The sequence below is a fragment of the Myotis davidii genome, unplaced genomic scaffold (genome assembly GCF_000327345.1).
Source record: "Myotis davidii unplaced genomic scaffold, ASM32734v1 scaffold139, whole genome shotgun sequence".
Classification (NCBI taxonomy): Eukaryota; Metazoa; Chordata; class Mammalia; order Chiroptera; family Vespertilionidae; genus Myotis; species Myotis davidii.
Window position 1 is genome coordinate 633717 of NW_006290686.1, and position 12001 is coordinate 645717.

Genomic DNA, 12001 nt, shown 5'->3' on the forward strand with positions numbered 1-12001 from the left:
TGGCCTGCCGTTTCACCCCACTCTCAGCAAAATGGCTGAGCAGAGAGAAGCAACACCGGGCAGCTGGCGAGACCCACCAGCTGACAGCCAGCCAGCGGCAAACAGCAGGAGTACCTGGGAGCATCTAGAAAACCTTGAGCAGCGGCATGATGAGGAAATGAGCCACACTTGTCAGGCGGGGCCTGGTCAGCACCCTGGAGGGCATGGGCCTGAGAGTTTGCAGTCCGAAGCACTGTCAACGTATTGTCCATGGCCCCAGGACCCCAGACAGGGCAGGCCCTGCAGTGTCTGTAGAACTAACCCCAGGCTGGAAGCAGGACCACGTGCACAGAGCCAACACTAGGCCCTGGAGGCCTGAGGCTCCCACTCTGACTCAATGTTGAGTAGTCTGGGCCGTGAGTCAAGCAGAAGGCTGCTCCTTCCTCTACCATCAGACGACCAGCTGGGCATCTCCAAACAGGCACTGCCACTCCTCACTCTGACATCTGAGGCTTTCTGGCTTCCTGTAAGGGTGTGATTCCCGTGATGGGGCCTCACCTCCAACCCTGAGTGCCACACTCCCTCACCCCGATATGCAGATCCGAGCCTTTTGTCAGAAATATGATGGTAGCCTGGCCCCCACTGGATATCAGACCCAAACGCACCCAGTTCTGCTGTTCCTTCTCCAGGACTTGAGCCGGTGCCAGTGGTCGGCTTCCACAGGATCTCTCAGTGTCTCTTCCCACTGTCAAATGGCCACTGTTGGGTTGTCACGGTGGGTAACGGACAATGTGGGCAGATCAGACGTGTGTGGGTTACAAACTCTGCCTCTGACTGGCCTGTGACTTGGGAGCCTAAGTCTTTTCGCTGTGGAATGGAGGACCGTTGTGCCTGCCTCCGGGGTTACTGTGAGGTATGTGTGGGGTGACAGGTGCTCCTGGCACCAGTAGAGAGTTGCCCAGTAAATGAATGTTAAATCTAGATTCTGCAAAGCGTAGGGCCAGACTACAAGGCGCAGAACCTGTGGGTTTGATGGAAACGAAGCCAGAACCCAACCCACGGATGGGTCAGAATTCTCTCTTCCTACTGAGTCTTGATCCATGTCCACGTGGCAAACATTCCAAAGCCTGGAAACTGGCAATTAAAGCCAGAGTAGCCTCTGAAGAGAGGAAGCACCTTTTAGATGACCCTGAGTGCCAGCAGCATTTCCCAGTGAGAGGTGATTGCCAGTGCTCATGGCCTGGCTGTGTGTGTGTGTGTGTGTGTGTGTGTGTGTGTGTGTGTGTGTACAGGCGTGGGTGCCTGCAAACATGGGATGAGGTTGTTGTGCAGCTGGTGCCCACTCCCTGGGTTTGGGCTTTGGCAGGAGGGGATACCGTATCTGAGTGAGAGCCGCGTTTGATTTTCTGAGCTTCTTTGAGACAGAAGCAGCCAACTGGACCCAACATGCCTCCTGGAGCCAGTCTCACAGCTGCTGTTTCCATTACAGGGAGGAGCCTGGCTCTGGTAGGGGCTCCCAGCTCCCAGCCCTAGGCCAGGGCATGAATGAGAAAGGGAACTCTGGGCGGGAATAGGAAAGGGTGGGGACCCAGAAACATTGACTCAGGAATAGGCTGAGAAAGCAATGTTGGGCAGGGAGTCCAGGAGCGGTGGTCAAGTACTAATGGGATAAGGAGAAACAGAATTCAGAACAAATTTCTCGTAGATGGGGAAGAGGTCGAAAGCCAGAGAGAAGGACAGAGAGAGGCAGAGACTGTAGAGTCGGAAGCAATGGAAACAGAGAAAGGGAGAAAGAGAGAAATAGATTCAAGAAAGAAAAGTTAAGATAGCAAGTAGATGTTCTGAAAGGGAAATAAAGTCATAGAAAGAGGAAGGAGAGACACTAAAGAGAATCAGAGGCAGAGGCGAAGAGTATATGATAAGTCAAACAAGGAGCACAGAGAGGGGCAAACAAAAGGCCAGAGTCAGGAGCCGGGAGAGCGCAGAGCCAGTAGGGGCTTTAGACTCTACCGTGGCCAGCCCTCTCCCATTTTACAGATGAGAAAATGGAGGCCCAGCAAATCAGTAGCAGAATCAGGCTTAGATTACAGGCAAAGACAGTGAAAGGAGAAAGAAACTTGGCGGAAAGTTGAGAGCCTGAAAGAAAGCCCCACGGGGGAGAGGAGCCGGAAGGGAGGAGGAAGAGGGCCAGCATCTGGCCCACAGGCTGGGTGCCGTGGCAGGGAGACCCAGGACACCCAGAGCAGGGAACACCTGGCCTCTCCCTAAGCTGGGGATCTGGCAGGGCCACAGGCCCGAGTCCTCTGCCTGACCCAGGTCCCAGCCGCAGGCAGAGCAACTAAAGTGTGGTGTGGGCTGAAGAGAAATGAACACAGTGATTTTCACTTTCACATGCTCTCATCAATCCTAGTGATTTGGCTCCTCAGGTTAAACAGCAAATGCAGAGGACGCACACTGGAGGTGGGCACGCTGGCAGGCCTAAGAAACGTGAGCTGACAGCGAGGAAGGAAATGGCGTAATTTGGACAACAGATACCAGAGGTCACCGTGATTCTTAGTCAGGGAAGTAAGGAAGTGCTCAATCAGTGATGGGGCTATAGGAAAAGGACACAGAAGTCTCTGGTCAAATCTGGAACGATTTGTGCATCCAAGTTAATAGTGACAGTAACAGATTATAACTCAGTGAATAAAATAAGAGACCACGAATCCAAACCGTCAGGGAAGGAGGGAGGGAGGAGGAGCGAGGGAGGGTTTGATGAGGAATGGAATGTTTATATAGTTTCAAAATACTTCCCCACATAATACTTACTCATTACAAATGCAAAATGAATAATTTTCTGCAGTATTTTTCCTGTGAAGAAGCTTGGAAAATTGAGGACTTGCTGGAGCACAGTTGCCAAATCATCCCTGAATTGCATTCTCCAGACTTGTATGGGAGAAAGACAAACTCCTCTTATGTTTAAGCCACTGTTATTTGGGGGTTTCTGCCATTCGCAGCCAAATATTGTCTTAACTGATATCCAACAATAGCAGGTTAAAGGAGAAAAGCCATCTCAGATGAAAAAGAAAATGAGTCAATAAAATTCAATGTTCATTTGTGATTTTTAAAAAACTTGAGATATAAGAGCTGCACTGCAGGTGAAGAACGGACAATTCACTGAAAATGGTGCTGACACCTCTGGTTATCCTGAAGGAAAAAAAAGGAAATGAAATGTGATCTGCACCTTACACATACACAAAAGCCAGTTCCAGGTGAAGCAAGGACTTCAACGTGAAGGCCAACATTCTTGTGAATTTCAGGAGAAAGTATAGGAACATTCCTTTATGAACTTAAGATAGGGAAGGACTTCTAGAAAGATACATTAAAAAATGCAAACATTAGACCAACCAAAGGACTTGTATGCATGCATATAAGCATAACCAATGGACATAAGACACTGGGGGATAGGGGAGGCTAGGGGACTGTCTAGGGCGGGGGGAAAAATGGACACATATGTAATACCCTTTGTAATAAAAAATTAAAAAAAAAATAAAATAAAATAAACCATAAAAAAATGCAAGCATAAAGGGAAAGACACGTGCAGTTGACGACTAGGGAGTTAAGAACGTCTCTTCCTCCAAAGGCGCCATGAAGAAAGTGAAAGCACAGGTATGTACAGCGAATCGCATTTTCCGAAGACGAGGCAACAGCACCTCCACCCCAAGGGCTCTTTTAGAACCTTGCCGCTCCCCTTCAAGAAGCAGGGTTTGTACCCTCTTCCCTGGGACCTGGCAGGCCCTGTGACTGCCTTGACCAATAGGGTACAGCCAAGTAATGCTATGGGACTTCCAAGGCTAGGTCATAAAATGCCATACAGGTCAACCTCCATCCCCTGCTCTGGGTAGCAACCTCCCCGACCCCATGCCCCACCCCCTAGCACTGGGCAGGTGACACAGCTGCTTCCTGGTTCTGACCCTGGCTTCACCACATCTAATATGATAGTCTTTACTTGGGCTTGACTTCTCCAGCTGTCTCGGCCCCTGCCCCCCACCCCAACTGCCCCCAGTAGGTCACCTGGCCTGGCAACCTACTGTGGTCTTACCTGGGAGCAGACACTTTCACAGTCTCCAACTTCACAGGCACAGAAAATAGAAATCAAAGACATATTCAACATCCACGTGTGCTGTAGAGTCAGGGATGGGAGGCCGGGGGCCGGCCCGCGTGGGTACACTCAGAGTGGGAGCCTGTCCCCGGCAGCTGCCTGGTGCTGTCCTCCAGAGCGATGCCCAGGAAGGGTTGGCGAGGCTGGGACTTGGAGAGTGTGAGCCCTGATGTGCCGTGTGACTGAGCACGCCACTGGTTCTCTGGGACTCGGGTCCCTCAGCACCCATGTTCTTGGTTTCTCATTTCACACAGCCACTCCCTCACAGGGGGCCTACCGTACGGAGCAGGTGCTCCCTAAATGGAGCGGAAGGAATGCCCTCCTGCCCTACTCCCCACATCAATCCTAGCCATCAAGCATCTAGTCACTCACCAAGACCCATCCTGTTTATCACCCTGCAGGAAGTCTACCTTGACTCATGGAGCGACTCAGGGTCTCCATGCTGCCCTCCACCACAGTACTGAACTCTGTCTCCCACCAGCCACCCTGAGGGTGCACCCTCTGAGAGCAGGAATCGTGTCTGAAGCAGCTGTGTGTCCCAGGACCCAGCCCAGGGCCTGGCACAAAGTAGGCACCAGGAAGTGGCTGCTGAGCTACTGATCTAATCTATCTATCTATATCTCTATAAAGAGGTAAATGCAAATTAGGCCGGAGCTCCCTAACGGGTCACGACCAAACAGGAGGAAGTTGAGCGCACAGGTGAGGCCTGGAGCGGAGACGGAGACAGACACAGGGGGGCCTGCCCCAGCCAGCGTGGTGGCTCCGGTGGCCTGGAGCAGACACCGGCATGGGGGCCAGGGAGGCCTGGGGCGGAAGTCAGGCAAGGGTCCCGGCCGCCTGTGGCGCGGGTCCAGCCTGACTCCCTCGGCGGCCAGCGGGGCGCCTCCTCACGCGATTTCAATCATGCGCTGGGCCTCTAGTGAGCATATAATGACATTTGTTCCTGAAAGAAGACACGGGAGTGTCTGCTCTGGCTGAAGGCCACACCGGTGTTGCCAACAGAGCCTCTGGGCTCCTCTAAGACTCCAAGAGAGTCACGGGGCTGCTGGGGGAAGTCACCAGCTGGTCTCATGATGCACATGAGCCTCTCCTTTACTCACTTGGTTCCCAGCATTGGCGATGTTCCAATACTGGCGTGCTTGTTGACCTGGTCAGATCGTCAGGCCTCTATGGGGATATTAATTGGCATCAATGCTGATGTACATACGTCTTCAGACCCTTCCTGCCTGAGTCAGAGCCACGGGGTAAGCGCTCACTCGTCTGCATGTGGCTTGTCCGTGGCCGCTGTGGACACCGGGTGGCCTCCCCCTCACCAGAGGCTAAGGACCCAACTTTCCCGTGCAGCCTGAACCCAATAAAGTCTGATGTCTGAGGCTCCCCTCGCACCCCCGGCCTGTTTCAATCCAGTCTTATTAAACCGCATAGCGTCTACATCAAATTGTATATTAGTCAATGGAAGGCTAAAGGCAATTGTAGAAATGATGATGTAGAAGAATATTTAATTTAATGACAGGGAAAGATGGTTGCAGGATTTTAAGTTTAAAAATAGAGCCTAAAAATCGGTATTTATAGGTGAGAGTGTGTGTGTGATCATGCATGTGTGTGGGTATAGGTCATGAATTCCAATTGGAGGCCACTCAGACTCAGCGGTGCAAAACAACGCGGTTGCTTCATTTTATTTTCTAGCGTAATTTCTGCTGTGAACCCCCGGTTTATGAGATGGAAACTTAATCTCAGTCATTTATGGATCCCCCACCCACGCAGCCCACCCCACCTCCTTTACGGGGTTCTTTAGGTAGATCCTGTTCTTACAGGTGTCATCTGCCCACAATGGTGTCCCCTGAGACCTCGCACCAGCTTTTCTGAGCCCCGCTGCTGGTCCTCAGAGGGTGCTGCCCGGCCAGGCCTTGCCCTTCAGCCCCAGGCAGCTTTCTTGGCCACTGCACAGCCCCTGTGGTAGGCAGGAAAAAAGTCGTCTCCCCCAAATACAGTCACTTCCTAATAATCCCCTGGAACCTGTGATATGACCTTATACAGCAGGAGACGGAATGGCAACACAGGTGCTGCCGATAAAGATCTTGAGAGGAGTTCATCCCGGATTATGCATCCTCATAAGAGAGAGGCGGAGGCAGCGTGGACAGGCACGGAGACAGAGAAAGATGCAGCCACAAGCTAAAGAGTGCCAACTGCCACCACCAGAAGCTGGGAGAAGCAAGGAGAATGCCTCTCCCTGAGCGCCTCAGAGGGAACATGGCCTGGCAGCTCCTCAATTTCGGTCGGTGAAGCTGATTTCGGACCCCAGGCCTCCCGAGCAGTGAAAGGATAAACGCCTGTTGTGTTAACCCAGCAAGTGTGTGGCAGTTCATGGCAGCCGCCATGGGAAACTGATACGGCTGCACAGCAGGGGCACTTTTGACCTGTGAGTGAGCCAAGGGGACCCCGGGGAGCTTTCCATAAAGCCCTACCACACACACACACACCCTTGGGGCCAGGCCCCACCTCTTTCACCTCCAAGCCTCTCCTGGGGGCACCTGCCAGGCTCCTCAGCCCCTCTGCTTGGATTTCCACACCCATCTCTACTCTGCTACCCAGAGCCTCAGCCGGGTGCAAGGAAGTCAAGTGTCTTGGCCTCCTCCCAGCTCGGGGAGTCCCGCCACACCCCTCTGCCTCCCTGGGGCTGGTCCACCGCACTGGCTTTCTGGGGGAAAAGCAAGGTGGGGTGGGGGTGTGGGGGGATGGTGCTGAGCCCCTTCTTAGGACCCCCAATTCTTTACCGTCCCTCCACCTCTCTCTTCTCCGTTAGAACATTCCTTGTCTGGTCTGGAATCGAACTCCTCATCAATTTTTTCAAATGTGTTGCTTACACTCAAACCTCAAAAGCCAACTGGTTTCTGCCTTTATTATCTGTGTTCCAGCATGGTACCCAGGTACACTTCCCTGGCAGCCTGGGCGAGGACGTGACGGAGTAAAAGTCATTGTCTTTGAACGTGTATGCATGTAGGTGTCACCCATGGACACAGACCATAGTGTGGTGAAGGCCTGGGGCGATGGGAGGGTGTGGGGTAACATGGGATCAAGGGGAGGGAAAAGGGAACATCTGGAATACCTTCAACAATAAAGATTGTTTTTAAAGTCATTATCTTTGAGTCCATAGATTTTCTTCATGGTACTTTACATGCCCATTTCCCAAAATACCTAACATTCGCACGTATTATTTCTGTAATCTGTTATATTAAGGAAATTGTTTAAAGCCTATAGCATGTAAAGTGCTTTCTTAAGTAGGCGTGGAAAGGGACAAGCACAAGAATAAAGCCGCAGCTGCCTCCAGATGGATGCATGGGCTCTGGGTGGACGCCCGCTTTGCTTTCAGCTTCCCAACAGCCAGCAAGCATGAGAAATGCCTCCACCGTGTCCGTGAGAGTGAAACGAACCAACTGCTCAGAACGACTGCTATTCTTAGGCCTCAAAGCAGACGGGAATTTCGGCCAAGGACCCGTTAGGCACATAGTCTTACTCTGCTTTTTTGCAGAGAGGGAACTGAAGCTGAGTGGTAAAATGTCTTGCCCAGCGATGCAGCTACAAAGAGATGGACCTGGATTTAAACCCACAGAACAGTCATGCAGGGCGAGCCTTTTAAAAGATATGTCATATCATGTCACTCCTCTGCTCAAGCTCCCCAGTGGCTTCTTAGTTTATTCAGGAGGCCCCGGTGCACTGACTTCTAAGGCCCCACTGCACGGACCCAGTAACACGCCAGACTCATGACCTAATGTTCCCTCTTCCCCTTCTCCACCCAACAGGTCAGGCCAGCCTCACCTAGGGCCTTTGTCCTGGCTGTTCCCCTGGCCAGGAACATGCCTCCCACAGGTATGTAAATATGAACTCCCTCACCCCTTTCAACCTTGGCTCAAAGGCCCACACTGACCTCCCTATTTAAATTGTAATCTACTCTCCTTTCCCCACACTCCCCCTTGTTACTGCACTATTTTCATTCACAACACTTGTCACCGCTAACACCTACTGTCTGCTGCGTGTCATCTGCTCCCTCTGCTAGAAGACAAGCTCCGTGAGCACAGAATTTGTGACTCTTGTTTACTGATGTCACCTAAGTGCCACTGACAGAACCTGACATATGGCAGATGCTCACTAAATCAGTTGTTGAGTGGTTGAATGATGCTTAGAGAATGCTGCCTGGCACATAGCAAGTCCTCAGAAAATGTGGCTTAATTTACCTTGTGATGGTCAGGGCCATGGCCACTTGCCTTTGTGCATGTTGTGTTGGGTTGGGTCCTGTATTAAGCAGTGGGCATGGGAATAACTCTGTCCTCAAAGACTTCCCATTCTGAAGGGGCACACATGCCAGCTAACATAAGGGGAATAACAAGACAGATGTTTTATTGGAGAAAGAAAGGGTCATGATAAGGGAGAACTTGTGTGCCAAAATCATGTTGGACACTCTCCTGTGTGTTTTCTCACTAAATGCTCATAAGACCTACAGGTAGGTATAAACAACCCTATTTTACAAACGAGTAAACTGAGGCTCAGTGGGTCAGGTAACTTGCCCAAGGTCAGGCTAGTGAGTGAGTCATTCTGACCTAGCGAAATCTTAGGAGGTTGCAGTACAGCTGGCAGCTGAAGGGTGAGCAGGACAGTAACAGAAAGAGAAGGCTGGACTGCACATCTCAGGGGACAGGGACAGTGGCAGCCAAGGCACCGATGGGTTGATGTGGGGGAAGAAAAAATATTTTCCCTACCCTTCAAGGTTCTTTCTGAAAATTAAATCTACATGAGCAAGATTAACAAGAGAAAATAACCAAATTTAATTACATATGCATGTATAGAAACCCCACATACATGAGAAAGTCAGAGATAGCCCCACCACCACCACCACTACATATATGACAGGTTCATAGACAGAAAGTATATGTGGAATTCTGAGCTAAGTATATATGGAATAGTTACCTTGGGACTTCAGAGGCAAGGAAGTTCATTGCAGGATGAGCAGATGGTCAGTAATTAGATGTTTCCTTGCTCTATAGGTAGGTCATAAGAGGTTATTTCTGGTGATAACTCTTATTATGGGCAAGGACCCTAATTTAGACTCTTTAAGGGAGAGGCAAAAGTTTCTTGAGAGCCCACAGGGTCTCAATTGCCTTCAGCTCAAAACAATTCACATGCCAGCGTGGGACATCTTGGGGAAGCCAGTTCTGTACCCCTTCGGTAGCACGTGGGACGTGTTCAAGGGCAGCCCGAATCAGGCAAGGGCAGATCTGGCTGCCTTGCCACTGTGGCCTGTGCTCAGGTGGGACAGGGGCCTGGTGCCCAGCCTGGAGATAGGATGTATCCAGTATCACTATTAAATGGGATGAAGCCTGTAGTCATGGAGACAGCCTCCCCCTGGGCCTCTGCCCTCACTGGCAGGACTGGCCCCCAGACCCTTGCCTCCTTGGGTCTGCCCCCAGGCTGTAGTGTCCCTGGATTTGGAGCTCTGGTTCCTCAGCAGCCACTTGGTCAAGGGCCTGCCAAAACAATTCCCAGCATCTTCACTCAGTCTGCTCTGAGCACAAGGGCCACCAAAAAGTAAGCCAGGCCCTTTGCCCACGCTCTTAGCACTGTGAGCTTAAAGGGGGCAACTGGCCTGTTTTGTATCAGGATTGGCCTTGCACACTGAATTTTTCACTTTAATTCTTGTGCTATGAGCATTATAATGTCGATAAAGGCTAAGATTTGTTGGACACTAATTATGCACTTTTACATTCCTTGTCTAATTTCATTCTTATAACACCCTTGCAAGGTAAAAATTCTCTCTCCATTTTATTGAGCACCCATGCCTTTTTTAGGGCCACAGTTGATCAGTGACTGAGATTCAGTCACTCATCCCCTCATCCCTTCATCTACTCTTCAACCCTTTTTGAGCATCTCTCCTCCCAGCCCCTGCACCGGCCTCAGAAGGTATCAATGGGATTTTAACACAGAGCCCCTGATGCAAGCTCATTTCTTTGTCAGACATTTATATTCCATGTCCAGTAGCATGTATGGTTATCATGAGCCTTCAGTGTTGGATGCTTTAACTATGTCTTCACAGGTAATTCTCAGAACAGCACTCCTGGAGGGCATGGGTTGTCCCATCCTACAGGAAAGAACCCAGAGGCTCAGAAAGCGGAAGTGATTTTCCTAAGACTGCCCCACCGTTAAGGGGCAGAGCCCAGGATCCAACCGGGTGGAATCTTCCATGCTTAATTCCCCCAGCACTTTTCACATTCCAGCCTCACCATCTCTGTCTCATGTTTGTTCTTGGGCTCTTACATCCCCTCTGTCTGGGCCTTGGGGTCTAATTCCTCTCAACTGAAGCAGTCCTGCTATCAAATGGCCCAGCTCCCAGCAGGCTCTGTGGGAAGAAGCCAGCAGAGGAAAGCAGCCCCCTCAGGGAGCCATGAGTGCAGCCCTTGCTTGGGGAGACTACTGGTGCAGTCAGGGACAGAAAGGGAGTCAGGATGCTTCACACGGGGTGGGGGCAGGGTTTCTCCAGGCCAGAATGGCCAGACAACCCTGGCCATCGGTCACGACACCTCCTTCCTCTTCTTTAAAAAGGCAATGCTAGGATGTGTGAGCCCAGTATACCCCCTAGACTGTGCTGGGGCCAGTGGCTGTCCCGGGGCACCCTCCCAGCAGAGGATTGTGGATGGGGATTCAGGCCGGCCAGGGCTGGGGCAGAGGAGTCAGGAGCCAGGAAGGGGCTCTGGGAGAAACTGAGAGCAGCCCTCAGCCAGTTGGGGAGGCTAAGGCCTGTGGAGGGACAAAAGGCCGCTAGGGTGGGACAGGAGTCTGGAGAAGAAATAGGAGAAAAGAACACAGGCAACCACAGACACAGAGAGAGGGACAGAAAAGGTGTGAATGAAAAAGGGATTCTACAGAAAGTAACCCCACAGGGTAATCTGATCATAAATTCCTAACTGAGCAGGTAGTCACATCCCAGACCTATAACTTCTTTGATAAAAGGCTTATCTTTGTCTTTAGCAAGCCCTGTCCATTGCTTGTTTCTGTACATCTAGGCCAGTGATGGCGAACCTATGACACGCGTGTCAGAGGTTCGCCATCACTGATCTAGGTTAGCACACCTTTGACGTGCCTCTTTTCAGACCCCTCAGGAGAAGTCACGCTCAATTACCAGAGGGAAAGGGGGTGGGGGAGGTAGAAAAGCAGATAGGAGGGATAAATGGTGATGGGAGGAGACTTGACGTGTGGTGGTGAACGCATAATACAGTATACAGATGGCGTCTTATAGAACTGTACACCTGAAACCTATGTAATTTTATTCACCAATGCCACCCCAATAAATTCAATTTAAAAAAATTTTTAACAAAGAGAAACCACTCTCAAGAAAGCACATGATCTTGTTAACTATCCTGTACTCTAATCCCCACCTTGCTCTCTCCCAGCTTCATGGAACCTTCCCTACGGTTCCCCCTTAATTCCCAATGCACAAAAGAAGCTGCAAACTGCCATCCTGAGAAGCACATGTTGCCATCTGTTGAGATCTTGCTTCCAGGCATCTCCTCTGTTTGGCTCAAATAAACTTTAATTAAAAATTCCCTGCAGGTTTGGATGTTCTTACGTCAACAAAGCAAAGAAAGGTACAAAGAGCAAGTAGAGATAAAGGCAGGGAGAGAAAAAACAAAGCCAGAGGCACAACTGCCAACAAACACACAGAGGGAGAGAGGAGAGGGGAGACGGGGGAGGGGGCACAGACAGGAGGGAGAAGGGCACAGACAGGAGGGAGAAGGGCACAGAGGAAGAGGAAGAGTCTAAGAGGAGAGGGACCCCCCTGCCAGGGCAGAGAGAGAGGCTCTGGGCAGCTCCTCAGGGGGGGCTGGGCTGCTG